Source organism: Pseudophryne corroboree, chromosome 5 (genome assembly GCF_028390025.1).
Source record: "Pseudophryne corroboree isolate aPseCor3 chromosome 5, aPseCor3.hap2, whole genome shotgun sequence".
In the NCBI taxonomy this organism is placed as follows: Eukaryota; Metazoa; Chordata; class Amphibia; order Anura; family Myobatrachidae; genus Pseudophryne; species Pseudophryne corroboree.
Window position 1 is genome coordinate 522,522,573 of NC_086448.1, and position 16,276 is coordinate 522,538,848.

Sequence of the window (16,276 nt, forward strand, 5' to 3'; positions counted from 1 at the left end):
TTGTACAATAAACCAAATCTATATCTTATCATAAAACCCTTTATCCTCACTGCAATTCTATTGCCAAGAGCTATTCTACATTCACATCAAATTGCAGATGTCAGCTAGATAACTAGCAGCAATATAGTGGTAACAATTGTTGCAATAAGATCTTCAGGCTATCTATTCAACAATGTTGAGTGTATATTCAGACACAATTGTTACGATGTAAAGAAAAGAATTAATGGATGTAGAATGCACTCACTCGCTCTGAATTCAAGAGCTATGTTATGTAACGTCTCAGAGTTCCAGGAGCCGATGACAGGTGTTGGTGAAATAATTGATTACCTCTCCGGTAGGCTGGCTGGTCCCGAGCGTCCTCGGGTAAAGCCAGAAAACTCAAATGAAGCTGCAGAATTTTGAAGCACTGGCCGTGCTAGCCGGGGTCCCACTGTTAAACCTGCTGTCCCTGGGCGTGCACCGCCCGTTGCAGTCTGTGGGGAAGAACAGGTGTGTGACTGCTGTTGGAGGGAACCCGCTGCAGAGAGAGTACCTTGGTGGAACGCCTCGATCTCCCTGGACTGGCACCGTCCGTAGGATATGTGGGGGAGAGAGACTGCTGGTGACCACTGGCACTGTGCGGAGAGGAAATTCGGCTGTGTCCTGTCCTGGCTATCGTGCTGATTAATCCCGTGGGAAATGTAGCAGAGCCGTCCGGAGAGTGTCAGAGACAATGATCGGTCAGTGAGGCAAACGGGGGAGGAGTCCTGACGCGTTTCGTCACGTGACCCGTGACTTTTTCAATCCTATTTTCTCTTACGTCCTAGAGTATACTGGGGTCCATTTAGTACCATGGGATGTATCAAAGCTCCCAAACTGGGTGGGAGAGTGCTGAGGTTCCTGCAGAACTGATTGACCAAACTGAAGGTCCCCAGAGGCCAAAGTATCGAACATGTAAAACTTAGCAAACGTGTTCGAACCTGACCAAGTAGCTGCTCGGCAGAGCTGTATAGCCGGGACACCCCGGGCAGCCGCCCAGGAAGTTGGCCTGTACAGATTTTGGACATGGCAAACTTGCCATGGAATAAGCATGCTGGATAGTAAGTTTGATCCAGTGTGCAATAGTCTGCTTAGCAGTAGGACACTCAATCTTATTGGGATCATAAAGAAAAAACTGAGTCCGTCTTTCTGTGACGAGCTGTTCTTTTCACATACATCTTCAAAGCCCTCACAACATCCAAAGACTTTGAAGTAGCAGAGGTGTCAGGGACAACCGGAACCACAATAGGTTGGTTGATGTGAAACGCAGACACCACCTTAGAAGAAATTACTGACGAGTTCTGAGTTCAGCTCTATCCTCATGGAAAATCTTGCTGAAGCCAAGGCCAACAGTGTGACGGTCTTTCAAGTAAGAGATTTTAAGTCCACCTCCTGTAACGGCTCAAACCAGTCCGATTGGAGGAAATGCAGCACCACATCGAGATCCCAAGATGCCATGGAAGGCACGAATGGAGGTTGGATGTGTAGAATACCTTTAAAGAACGTCTGGACCTCAGGGAGAGAAGCCAACTATTTCTGAAAGAAAATGGACAAGGCCGAAATCTGGACTTTTATGGAGCCCAGACGTAGGCCCACATCCACTCCAGCTTGTAGAAAAAGCAGGAAACTTCCCAGATGGAATTCCACCGCAGAAAAGTTTCTGCTCTCACACCAAGAGACGTATTTCTACCAAATACGATGGTAATGTTAAGATGTTACCCCTTTCCTGGCTTGGATCATAGTCAGGATAACCTTGCTAGGGATCCCTATCCTGGCTAGAATCAGCCGTTCAACTTCCATGCCGTCAAACGTATCTGTGGTAAGTCCTGATAGGCGAACGGACCCTGTTGCAGAAGATCCTCGCAAAGAGGTAGAGGCCACGGATCTTTGAGGAGCATTTCCAGAAGGTCCGCGTACCAGGCCTTTCTTGGCCAGTCCGGAGCAATTAGAATTGCTTGAACCTTTTCCCTTTTTATTCTTTTTAGAATTCTTGGGATCAGAGGAAGTGGAGGAAACACGTACACCATCTGATAGACCCATGGAATCGTCAGGGCGTTTACAGCCACTGCCTGTGGGTCTCTCGACCTGGAACAATACCGCTTGAGCTTCTTGTTGAGACAAGAGGCCATCATGTTGATCAGTGGATATCCTCATTGACTTGTCAAGCACCTGAACACTTCCGGGTGAAGGCCCCATTCCATTGGGTGCAGGTCGTGTCTGCTGAGGAAGTCTGCTTCTACTCCTGGAATGAAGACCGTTGACAACGCCACAGCGTTTCTCTCTGCTCAGAGGAGAATTCTTGACACCTCTGACATTGCTGCTCTGCTTTTCGTTCTGCCCTGTCAGTTTATGTACATTACTGCCGCCACATTGTCTGACTGGACCTGAATGGCCCGATCTTGAAGAAGATGTGAGGCCTTCAGAAGGACATTGTATATGGCCATGAGTTCCAGAATGTTGAATGGAAGGATGACTTCCTGACTTGACCATCTTCCTTAAAACTGCACCCCCTGAGTGACTGCTCCCCAACCCCTGAGGCTTGAGTCTGTGGTTAGCAAAATCCAGTTCTGAATTTCCGAACCTCCGACCCTCAACGAGGTGAGAAGCCTGTAGCCATCACAGAAGGGATATCCTGGCTTTTGGCGACAGACGGATCCTCTGGTGCATGTGAAGATGCGATCCGGACCATGTGTCCAACAGATCGAGCTGGAAGGGTCTTGTGTGAAACCTTCCGTATTGAAGAGCCTCGTAAGAGGCCACCATTTTCCCCAGAAGGTGAATGCACAGATGCACCGCGATATCCGGGTTGGCTTCAGTACATCCCAAACCATCGACTGGATTACTAATGCCTTTTCCAACGGAAGGAACACCTTCTGCGACTCCATATCCAGTATCATTCCCAGGAATGGAAGCCTCCGTGTTGGCTCTAGGTGAGATCTCGGAAGGTTCAGAATCCACCCACGATCCTGGAGAAGTTGGTTGAGAGAGCAATGCAGCCCAGCAACCTTTCCCTGGATGGTGCTTTTATCAGGAGATCGTCAAGGTACGGAATTATGTTCACTCCCTGCTTGCAGAGTAGAAACATCATCTCTGCCATCACCTTGGTGAACACCCTCGGTGCTGTGGAGAGACCAAATGGCAGGGCCTAGAACTGGTAGTGACAGTCCTGCAGTGCAAACCGTAGATAAGCCTGATGAGGCGTCAGATCGGAATATGAAGATACGCATCCTTGATATCCGGAGACACTAGGAATTCCCCCTCCTCCAGACCTGAGATCACCACTCTCAGAGACTCCATCTTGAATTTGAACACACGTAAGTATGGGTTCAATGACTTGAGATCCAAATCAGTCTTACCGCACCGTCCGGTTTCAGCACTTCAAACAAGTTGAAATAGTACCCCTTGTTTAACTGATGAGGTGGAACTGGAACAATGACGTGAGTCTGTACCAGTTTCTGGATGGCATGTTGTAAAGTTACACTTGCCTCTTGTGAAACTGGCAAGCCTGATTTGAAGAATTTGTGAGGTGGGAGCTCTTGGAACTCCAGTCTGTAGCCCTGGGAAATAAGATCTATGACCCAGGGATCCTGGCACGAACGTGACCAGATCTGACCGAAGAATTGTATGCAGGCTCCCACCTGACAGCCTTCCAGGCATTGCAGTCCACCGTCATGCTGAAGTCTTTGAGGAAGCAGAGCCTGAGCTCTGTTTCTGAGCACCTGCTGTTGCTGGTTTGCGTGGTTTACCTCTTGCGCAGCTGGAGGACGTAAAGGCACCTCTGGATTTGCCCTTGAACTTGGCCATCCGAAAGGACTGTAACTTAGAAGCTGAATAAGTCTTCTTGGTTGGGGGGGGGGGGGGGGGGCTGCGGAAGGAAGATACGTAGACTTACCCGCAGTAGCTGTGGAGATCCATTTGTCTAATTAATCTCCAAACAAGGCCTCTCCTGTGAATGGTAGGCCTTCCACGCCTTTCCTGGAATCTGTGTCAGCAGTCCACTGGCATAGCCATAAGCCCTTGCGTGCCGACACTGACATAGCAGTGGTGCGTGCGTTAAGCACTCCTATTTCCTTTATGGCTTCCACCATAAGGTTCGCAGAGTCCTGTATATGCTGCAGGAGTAAGACAACATCCCCCATAGATAAGGAATCCAACCCCTCAATTAGGTTATCTGACCATTTAGCAAAGGCTTTAGTGATCCACGCACATGCAATAGTGGGTCTTTGGGCCACCCCAGGAGCTGTGTACAATGATTTGAGTGTAGTCTCAATTTTACGATCAGCCGTGTCTTTCAGGGAGGCAGCACCAGGAACAGGCAATACAATTTTACATGACAGCCTAGAGACTGATGCATCCACTATCGGTGGATTTTTCCATTTTTTCCTATCCTCCAGAGGAAAAGCAAAAGATGAGAGCAACCTTTTAGGGATCTGAAACTTCTCATCAGGATTAACCCATGATTCTTCGAACAGGGTATTCAATTCCTTTGATGCAGGAAAAGTGACTGAAGACTTCTTTTTTACATTAAAATAAGATTCCACACTCTCTTCTGACACCTTATCGGGAATATGCAGAACATCTCTGATAGCCTCTATAAGAGCCTCTATTCCCTGTGACAGAGCTGCATCCCCCCCTCTCTGAGTCCACCTCTCCCTCCTCCATGTCTGACCTGTCAGCGTCAGACTGCAGGATATGGGCCAGAGATCGCTTTTGAGGAAAAATTGGAGGTGACTGAGACGCTGGTTTGGGGACTGAGTCTCTGTTCATAAACTCATCCACAGTTTGTTTTAAGTATTGCGTCTCTTTCTCATTGCGGGACAATTTTGTAGAATGAGATGAAATCATCCCCTAAAAATAATTAACCCATCCCGGTTCAGCTCCGCTAGCCTGTGAATCCTGAGTACCCAGTAGTGAGCCCCCCGGTGAAGAGGAACACACTGAGGTACAAGACACGCACTCTTTGCCTGACATAATGTAATGTGACAGCACACACACAAACAGGAAAGGTTAAGCACAATTAACCCACAAAGAGCTCTTCAGGGAGACACAGAGTTGTTTGGAGCCAGCCCTACCGTGCCCTTATCGCTAATACTAAGCTACCCTGATAGGGGACTTAGTACACCAATAATCTGGCGTCACACTGGAGGAGCTGAGCTTCCCTGTCCTGTCAGCATCTGTGTCCACTGCAGAGGGAAAATGGCGCTGGTGAGCTACTGGATCCTCTCATAGTGAAGCCCCGCCCCTTCAATGGCACGCGGTCTTCCCGCCTTTTTTATACTGGCTGAGGAAACTGGTGCTTAAAATGGAGAAAACCGTTTTAAGGCTGTTGTGCCAGTATGGGTACTGTGTACATTTTACAGGGACGCAGTCATGTACTGTGTCCGGAGATGCATTCCGTCCCATGTAGCCATACCCTCATGCCGCCATAATGTCCGGCACCACTCTAGCCGGGGCGCTGGCTCAGTACTCACCACTCTTCATTCTTCTGTCTCTGTTAGGGGTAGCGGCGTGCTGCGGGACTGTACACTCGCCATGGTGGGCTTGCAAATAGGTCCCTCAGGAGCTCAGAGTCCTACCAGCGGGGAACGGGACCATTAACCCTTCAAGAGGTTGGGCCGTTCTCCCCTTAAGTCCTAATCCCAGATTAGAGTTGGCATTAGGGCTAGTAAATTACTGCTGCTAATTGGATATATTGCCCTTCAAGTAAAACTTTAAAAACATATGACAGGGACAATTGGCAACCATGCAATATATAAAGCAGAGGCACCTTATAGTGACCCTAGTTGCTTATTGGGTCAAATTATGGACAAGGTTAGACCCACAGGTTATTTGCAGTTTTAACACTGAAGAATACCAGTACCTCCTTATATAAATGTGCCTTCTTAACAGTCCTTGAGGCTGCACCTACTGTAGCTTTGCAGGTTTGCAGATACATCTTAAAACGTGGAAACTAAACAAGTAAGCAATAAATAACAAAAAATAAATATTTGCTTCAGTCTGCATCTGGGCCACAAGTTTTGCACATTTACTGATGAATTTGAATTTTTTTTTTTAATTTTAACTGACAGGCACCGAGAGAGCTTGTACTCTGGACCCGGACCTGGCCTTGTTGGAGGGGTCCGGGTCTGCAACTACTCCCCTACAAGCAAAACAGGGAGGCCTGGCGCATATGGCTGCTGCCGCAAGCGGTCTGTCTTCCTCCTCCCAGCACATGCTGCTGCAGCACTGATCACCCCCACAGCTGTTAAATAATCCCAGTCACCAACTATCTCCTTGTCACCCACTATATCTTTTACCCCTGCCTATTCCCATCACCCTCTCCGTCACCCACAGCTTCACCCTCGACCTCTCACCTGTGTCACTATCTCCCCATCACTCTCTCCTGTCATCCTCTCCCTACCACCCTCTGCCTCTCCCTGTCACCCACAGCCTCTCCATCTCACACTATATCTACCAATCACCAACTGCCTAACCCTCTGCCTCTCCCCTGCGTCACTATCTTCCCATTGTCCTGTCTCTCCTGTCACCTTCTGCTCTCCCAGGCATCACCCTCTCCCCATTATATGGATATGGTATTGCTTTTGAATCCACTCCACCTAGTTGCGAGACCACGCCCACTTTTGCAGGAGCGTTCTCGCTGCCCCCTCTTTCCCTGTCATGGTGCCCCCTGGTCATTTTGTTCTGGATTCACCCCTGGATAGGTGTGTCCGGAGATGCATTTCGTCCCATGTAGCCATACCCTCATGCCGCCATAATGTCCGGCGCCACTCTAGCCGGGGCGCTGGCTCAGTACTCACCACTCTTCATTCTTCTGTCTCTGTTAGGGGTAGCGGCGTGCTGCGGGACTGTACACTCGCCATGGTGGGCTTGCAAATAGGTCCCTCAGGAGCTCAGAGTCCTGCCAGCGGGGAACAGGACCATTAACCCTTCAAGAGGTTGGGCCGTTCTCCTCCTAAGTCCCACAAAGCAGGCAGGCTGGCGCCAAGCAGTCCTGCCTGAAAATAACAGTTTAAAAAAATGCAGAAAACTCTTCAGGAGCTTCCATAAGCGTGACCGGCTCCTCCGGGCACATTTTCTAAACTGAGTCTGGTAGGAGGGGCATAGAGGAAGGAGCCAGCCCACACTATCAAATTCTTAAAGTGCCCATGGCTCCTAGTGGACCAGTCTATACCCCATGGTACTAAATGGACCACAGTATCCTCTAGGACGTAAAAGAAACATACATATTTTTTGCATGTAAATACTGGCTGCTTTGCATGTAGCCCACAAATGCTGGAATGCATTACTTTTACAGTGCTAATTTGAGATTTCAGTTTAGACACGTCTCTCTCATATGTAAATATTTTACATCTGCCCCACCAGGGACACACAATTATTTGCCCTCCCTTACTTTATTCCCAACTTAGAATCATGCCCTGTCTTATGTTGGAGAAGTATGTAAAATAATGCTAATTAGCCGACAAAAAACATATATAAGATACTATGTTATATGATAGACAGCCTTTTAAAGAAATACATTTAGAACGAGTAACAGTAGCGGAACATGAAGCAACTCCCAGTTGGAGTCGCCTGCCTCTGGGCTCCAAGTTCTGAAGGGACACCTGCATGTACAGCAGCACCTGTGTGGCTCACAGCGGAACCAAGAGTGACCGCTGCTCTTCCAATGCAACGTTAACTGACTCTGTCCCAGGAGCCCTGCTAACACCTGCAATATTGGACAGGACAGATCCTGCCTGGTACTGCTCAGCCTGCACTGCAGCAAGCGACGGTGCACCCACCGATGCTACTGGTTTATGTAATGGGATAATGGGACCCACCAGTGAATGCTTTTTATGCGATTTTTGCACGATGGTCATTATCGGGCTATTCAATTATAGCGTAAAGCTGCAGCTCAATGTGTATTTGTGGCCGTGATCACTGAAAAAATGCTTACTTATCGTGAATTTGGTTTCGCCTTCCTAATCCCAGATTAGTGTTGGCATTAGGGCTAGTAAATTACTGCTGCTAATTGGATATATTGCCCTTCAAGTAAAACTTAAAAAACATATGATGGACAATTGGCAACCATGCAATATATAAAGCAGAGGCACCTTATAATGGGGGTAATTCCAAGTTGATCGCAGCAGGATTTTTGATAGCAATTGGGCAAAACCAAGGCCCTCATTCCGAGTTGATCGCTCGCAAGGCGAATTTAGCAGAGTTGCTCACGCTAAGCCTACGCCTACTGGGAGTGTATCTTAGCTTCTTAAAATTGCGACCGATGTATTCGCAATATTGCGATTACAAACTTCTTAGCAGTTTCAGAGTAGCTTCAGACTTACTCGGTATCTGCGATCAGTTCAGTGCTTGTCGTTCCTGGTTTGACGTCATAAACACACCCAGCGTTCGCCCAGACACTCCCCCGTTTCTCCGGCCACTCCTGCGTTTTTTCCGGAAACGGTAGCGTTTTTATCCACACGCCCCTAAAACGCCGTGTTTCCGCCCAGTAACACCCATTTCCTGTCAATCACACTACGATCGCCGGAGCGAAGAAAAAGCCGTGAGTAAAAATACTATCTTCATTGTAAAATTACTTGGCGCAGTCGCAGTGCGATTATTGCGCATGCGTACTAAGCGGAATTTCACTGCGATGCGATGAAAATTACCGAGCGAACGACTCGGAATGAGGGCCCATGTGCACTGCAGGGGAGGCAGATATAACATGTGCAGAGAGAGATAGATTTGGGTGTGGTGTGTTCAATCTGCAATCTAATTTGCAGTGTAAAAATAAAGCAGCCAGTATTTACCCTGCACAGAAATAAAATAACCCCCCCCAGTTGCTTATTGGATCAAACTATGGAAAAGGTTAGACCCACAGGTTATTTGCAGACTTAAGACTGAAGAATACCAGTACCTCCTTATATAAATGTGCCTTCTTAACAGTCCTTGAGGCTGCACCTACTGTAGCTTTGCAGGTTTGCAGATACATCTTAAAACGTGGAAACTAATACCCCTTTTCCACTAGCTGTTTTTACCCGTGTTTTTGCACGGGGGCGCGCATCGACACGGATTTTTAGTAGGTGGAAACGGGTCAACACGGGTTGAGTGACCCGGGAATCCAGCCCGGCTATTTACCTGGGTAGAACACGGTAATGACACGGATAGCAGTGCAGTGGAAACGGTCATTACACGTGTTTCCAGACCCGAGTAACGCTCTGAGACGCTGATTGGTGCTTCTGGGGCACTGGAAGATGATGTCATCCCTGGGAGACACGCTGGGCACATGCAGGCACCGCAGCAGCAAACAACACTACGCTGGGCACATGCAGGCATTGAGGCAGCAAACAAAACACTCTGAAGTCGCGCTGGGTACATACAGATATTTTTATTGCAGCAGCTTCCAAACAAACAGACAATATACAGCCGCAGAAGCTCCAGCACAGCAACATGGCTAGCCATACCTGGTCAGACACAGAGATCAAAGAGCTGCTTAATATTCGGGGAGAGGAAGAAATAAGAAGGCAGGTGACTGGAACAGTTAAGGATGCTATCGTCTACAACAGGCATGTCCAACCTGCGGCCCTCCAGCTGTTGTGAAACTACATATCCCAGCATGCCCTGACACTGTTTTGCTGTCAGAGAATGCTAAAGCTGTGTCAGGGCATGCTGGGATGTGTAGTTTCTCAACAGCTGGAGGGCCGCAGGTTGGACATGCCTGGTCTACAAGAACATATCCCTTATGCTGGCAGAAAGTAAGCAATAAATAATAAGATTTTACTCACCGGTAAATCTATTTCTCGTAGTCCGTAGTGGATGCTGGGACTCCGTAAGGACCATGGGGATTAGCGGCTCCGCAGGAGACTGGGCACAACTAAAGAAAGCTTTAGGACTACCTGGTGTGCACTGGCTCCTCCCACTAAGACCCTCCTCCAGACCTCAGTTAGGATACTGTGCCCGGAAGAGCTGACACAAATAGGAAGGATTTTGAATCCCGGGTAAGACTCATACCAGCCACACCAATCACACCGTATAACTCGTGATACTATACCCAGTTAACAGTATGAAATATAACTGAGCCTCTCAACAGATGGCTCAACAATAACCCTTTAGTTAGGCAATAACTATAAACAAGTATTGCAGACAATCCGCACTTGGGATGGGCGCCCAGCATCCACTACGGACTACGAGAAATAGATTTACCGGTGAGTAAAATCTTATTTTCTCTGACATCCTAAGTGGATGCTGGGACTCCGTAAGGACCATGGGGATTATACCAAAGCTCCCAAACGGGCGGGAGAGTGCGGATGACTCTGCAGCACCGAATGAGCAAACTCTAGGTCCTCCTCAGCCAGGGTATCAAACTTGTAGACTGTTGCAAAAATGTTTGAACCCGACCAAGTAACAGCTCGGCAAAGTTGTAAAGCCGAAACCCCCTCGGGCGGCCGCCCAAGAAGAGCCCACTTTCCTCGTGGAATGGGCTTTTACAGATTTAGGGTGCGGCAGTCCAGCCGCAGCATGTGCAAGTTGAATCGTGCTACAGATCCAGCGAGCAATAGTCTGCTTAGAAGCAGGAGCACCCAGCTTGTTGGGTGCATATAGGATAAATAGCGAGTCAGTTTTCCTGACTCCAGCCGTCCTGGAAACATATATCCTTTTCAGGGCCCTAACTACGTCCAGTAACTTGGAATCCTCCAAGTCCCAAGTAGACGCAGGCACCACAATAGGTTGGTTCACATGAAAAACTGATACCACCTTAGGAAGGAATTGGGAACAAGTCCTCAATTCCGCCTTATCCATATAAAATACAGATAAGGGCTTTTGTATGACAAAGCCGCCAATTCTGATACACGCCTGGCCGACGCCACGGCCCACAGCATGACCACTTTCCACGTGAGGTATTGTAGCACCACGGATTTAAGTGGCTCAACCCAATGCGACTTCAGGAAATCCAACACCACGTTGAGATCCCACGGTGCCACTTGAGGCACAAACGGGGGCTGACTATGCAGCACTCCCTTAACAAAAGTCCGAACTTCAGGCAGTGAAGCCAGTTCTATTTTGGAAGAAAATCGATAGAGCCGAAATCTGGACCTTCATGGTACCCAATTTTAGGCCCATAGTCACCTCTGACTGTAGGAAGTGCAGAAATCGACCTAGCTGAAATTTCTCCCTTGGGGCCTTCCTGGCCTCACAGTACGCAACATATTTCCACCATATGCGGTGATAATGGTTTGCGTTCCCTTCTTTCCTAGCTTTAAATAGCGTAGGGATAACTTCCTCCGGAATGCCCTTTTCCTTCAGGATCCGGCGTTCAACCGCCATGCCGTCAAACGCAGCCGCGGTACGTCTTGGAACAGACAGGCCCCCTGCTGCAGCAGGTCCTGTCTGAGCGGCAGAGGCCATGGGTCCTCTGAGATCATTTCTTGGAGTTCTGGTTACCAAGCTCTTCTTGGCCAACCCGGAACAATGAGTATAGTTCTTAATCCTCTCCTTCTTATTATTCTCATTACCCTGGGTAAGAGAGGCAGAGAAGGGAACACATACACCGACTGGTACACCCACGGTTTTACCAGAGCGTCCACAGCTATCGCCTGAGGGTCCCTTGACCTGGCGCAATATCTTTGTAGCTTTTTGTTGAGGCGGGACGCCATCATGTCCACCTGTGGCCTTTCCCAACGGTGTACAATCATTTGGAAAACTTCTGAATGAAGTCCCCACTCTCCCGGGTGGAGGTCGTGTCTTCTGAGAAAGTCTGCTTCTCAGTTGTCCACTCCGGGAATGAACACTGCTGACAGTGCTAACACATGATTTTCCGCCCATCGGAGAATCCTTGTGGCTTCTGCCATCGCCATCCTGCTTCTTGTGCCGCCCTGTCGGTTTACATTAGCGACCGCCGTGATGTTGTCTGACTGGATCAGCACCGGCCGGTGTTGAAGCAGGGGCCTAGCCTGACTTAGGGCATTGTAAATGGCCCTTAGTTCCAGAATATTTATGTGTAGGGAAGTCTCCTGACTTTTCCATAGCCTTGGAAGTTTCTTCCCTGTGTGACTGCCCCCCAGCCTCGAAGGCTGGCATCCGTGGTCACCAGGACCCAGTCCTGTATGCCGAATCTGCGGCCCCCTAGAAGATGAGCACTCTGCAGCCACCACAACAGCGACACACTGGCCCTTGGAGACAGGGTTATCCGCCGATGCATCTGAAGATGCGACCCGGACCACTTGTCCAACAGATCCCACTGGAAAATCCTTGCATGGGACCTGGCGAATGGAATTTCTTCGTAAGAAGCTACCCTCCTTCCCAGGGCTCGCGTGCATTGATGCACCGACACCTGTATACGTATTAGGAGGTCTCTGTCTAGAGACGACAACTCCTTGGCCTTCTCCTCCGGGAGAAACCCTTTTTATCCTGTTCTGTGTCCAGAACCATACCCAGGAACAGTAGACGCGTCGTAGGAACCAGCTGCGACTTTGGAATATTCAGAATCCAGCTGTGCTGTTGTAGCACTTCCCAAGATAGTGCTACTCCGCCGAACAACTGCTCCCTGGACCTCGCCTTTATAAGGAGATCGTCCAAGTACGGGATAATTATTTCGGCCATTACCTTGGTAAATACCTCGGTGCCGCGGACAGACCAACGGCAACGTCTGGAATTGGTAATGACAATCCTGTACCACAATTTTGAGGTACTTCTGGTGAAGAGGGTAAATAGGGACATGCAGGTAAGCATCCTTGATGTCCAGTGATACCATGAAATTCTCCAGGCTTGCAATAATCGCCCTGAGCGATTCCATTTTGAACTTGAACCTTCGTATATAAGTGTTCAAGGCTTTCAATTTTAGAATGGATCTCACCGAACCGTCTGGTTTTGGTACCACAACATTTTGGAATAGTAACCTGGATGCCAGCCGGCAAATATCCCTCTGTGCATCCTTTATATCTAAGACAACGTCTTTAATATGCTCTCTGTTAGCAAACTATTATCCCTGTCTTAGAGTATTAATATTATCTGACTGGGTATCAGACCACGCTGCAGCAGCACTATTTATGCTGAGGCAATTGCAGGTCTCAGTATATAACCTGAGTGTGTATATACAGACTTCAGGATAGCCTCCTGCTTTTTATCAGCAGGCTCCTTCAAGGTGGCCGTATCCTAAGACGGCAGTGCCACCTTTTTTGACAAACGTGTGAGCGCCTTATCCACCCTAAGGGATATCTCCCAACGTGACCTATCCTCTGGCGGGAAAGGGTACGCCATCAGTAACTTTTTAGAAATTACCAGTTTCTTATCGGGGGAACCCACGCTACTTTACACACTTCATTCATTCATCTGATGGGGGAACAAAACACTGGCTGCTTTTTCTCCCCAAAAATAAAACCCCTTTTATGTGGTACTTGGGTTCATGTCAGAAATGCGTAACACATTTTTCATTGCCGAGATCATGTAACGGATGTTCCTAGTGGAATTGTGTATATGTCTCAACCTCGTCGACACTGGAGTCCGACTCCGTGTCGACATCTGTGTCTGCCGTCTGAGGTAACGGGCGCTTTTTTTGAGCCCCTGATGGCTTTTGAGACGCCTGGGCAGGCGCGGGCTGAGAAGCCGGCTGTCCCACAGCTGTTTTACGTCATCCAGCCTTCTATGTAAGCAGTTGACATTGTCGGTTAATACCTTCCTATCCATCCACTCTGGTGTCGGCCCCACAGGGGGCGACATCCCATTTATCGGCCTCTGCTCCACCTCCACGTAACCTTCCTCATCCCACATGTCGACACAGCCGTACCGACACACAGCACACACACAGGGAATGCTCTGACTGAGGACAGGACCCCACAAAGTCCTTTGGGGAGACAGAGAGAGAGTATGCCAGCACACACCAGAGCGCTGTATAATGCAGGGATTAACACTATAACTGAGTGATTTTTCCCCCAATAGCTGCTTGCATAAACAATATTGCGCCTAAATTTAGTGCCCCCCCTCTCTTTTTAACCCTTTGAGCCTGAAAACTACAGGGGAGAGCCTGGGGAGCTGTCTTCCAGCTGCACTGTGAAGAGAAAATGGCGCCAGTGTGCTGAGGGAGATAGCTCCGCCCCTTTTTCGCTGACTTTTCTCCCGCTTTTTTATGGATTCTGGCAGGGGTATTTATCACATATATAGCCTCTGGGGCTATATATTGTGATGATTTTGCCAGGCAAGGTGTTTATATTGCTGCTCAGGGCGCCCCCCCCCCCCCCCCCAATCAGTGACCGGAGTGTGAGGTGTGCATGAGGAGCAATGGCGCACAGCTGCAGTGCTGTGCGCTACCTTGGTGAAGACTGAAGTCTTCTGCCGCCGATTTTCCGGAACACTTCTTGCTTCTGGCTCTGTAAGGGGGCCGGCGTCGCGGCTCTGGGACCGAACATCAATGGCCGGTTCCATGCGGTCGATCCCTCTGGAGCTAATGGTGTCCAGTAGCCTAAGAAGCCCAAGCTACCACCAGTTAGGTAGGTTCGCTTCTTCTCCCCTTAGTCCCTTGCTGCAGTGAGTCTGTTGCCAGCAGATCTCACTGTAAAATAAAAAAACTAAAATATACTTTCTTTCTAGGAGCTCAGGAGAGCCCCTAGTGTGCATCCAGCTCAGCCGGGCACAAGAATCTAACCGAGGTCTGGAGGAGGGTCTTAGTGGGAGGAGCCAGTGCACACCAGGTAGTCCTAAAGCTTTCTTTAGTTGTGCCCAGTCTCCTGCGGAGCCGCTAATCCCCATGGTCCTTACGGAGTCCCAGCATCCACTTAGGACGTCAGAGAAAATAAGAATTTACTCACCGGTAATTCTATTTCTCGTAGTCCGTAGTGGATGCTGGGGACTCCGTAAGGACCATGGGGAATAGACGGGCTCCGCAGGAGACTGGGCACTCTAAAGAAAGATTCAGTACTATCTGGGGTGCACTGGCTCCTCCCTCTATGCCCCTCCTCCAGACCTCAGTTAAGGAAACTGTGCCCGGAAGAGCTGACATTACAAGGAAAGGATTTTGGAATCCAGGGTAAGACTCATACCAGCCACACCAATCACACTGTACAACTTGTGATAAACTTACCCAGTTAACAGTATGAACAACAACTGAGCATCACTCAACCGATGCTACATAACCATAACCCTTTGTTAAGCAATAACTATATACACGTATTGCAGAAAGTCTGCACTTGGGACGGGCGCCCAGCATCCACTACGGACTACGAGAAATAGAATTACCGGTGAGTAAATTCTTATTTTCTCTAACGTCCTAGTGGATGCTGGGGACTCCGTAAGGACCATGGGGATTATACCAAAGCTCCCAAACGGGCGGGAGAGTGCGGATGACTCTGCAGCACCGAATGGGCAAACACCAGGTCCTCCTCAGCCAGGGTATCAAACTTGTAGAATTTTGCAAATGTGTTTGAACCCGACCAAGTAGCAGCTCGGCAAAGCTGTAATGCCGAGACCCCTCGGGCAGCCGCCCAAGAAGAGCCCACCTTCCTAGTGGAATGGGCCTTAACTGATTTTGGCAGCGGCAATCCAGCCGCAGAATGAGCCTGCTGAATCGTGTTACAGATCCAGCGAGCAATGGTTTGCTTTGAAGCAGGAGCACCCAGCTTGTTGGATGCATACAGGATAAACAAAGATTCTATTTTCCTGACCCTAGCCGTTCTGGCTACATAAACCTTCAAAGCCCTGACCACATCAAGTAACTCGGAATCCTCCAAGTCAGTAGTAGCCACAGGCACCACAATAGGTTGGTTTATATGAAAGGATGAAACCACTTTTGGCAGAAATTGTGGACGGGTCCGCAATTCTGCTCTATCCACATGGAAAACCAGATAGGGGCTTTTATGTGACAAAGCCGCTAATTCTGACACACGCCTAGCCGAAGCTAATGCTAGTAGCATGACCACCTTCCACGTGAAATATTTCAATTCTACCGTTTTGAGTGGTTCAAACCAGTGGAATTTCAGGAAACTCAACACCACGTTAAGATCCCAAGGTGCCACCGGGGGCACAAAAGGGGGCTAAATACGCAGCACTCCCTTCACAAACGTCTGAACTTCAGGTAGAGAAGCCAGCTTTTTTTTAAAGAAAATGGAAAGGGCCGAAATCTGTGTCAACTATCTGGGATAGTGTGCGCTTTTGAGACCCTGACGGCCTCTGCGCTGTAGGATCAGGCATGGGTTGAGACCCTGACTGTCCCAAGGTTACAGTTTTATCCAATCTGTTATGCAAGGAGTTTACATTATCATTTAACACCTTCCACATATCCATCCAATCAGGT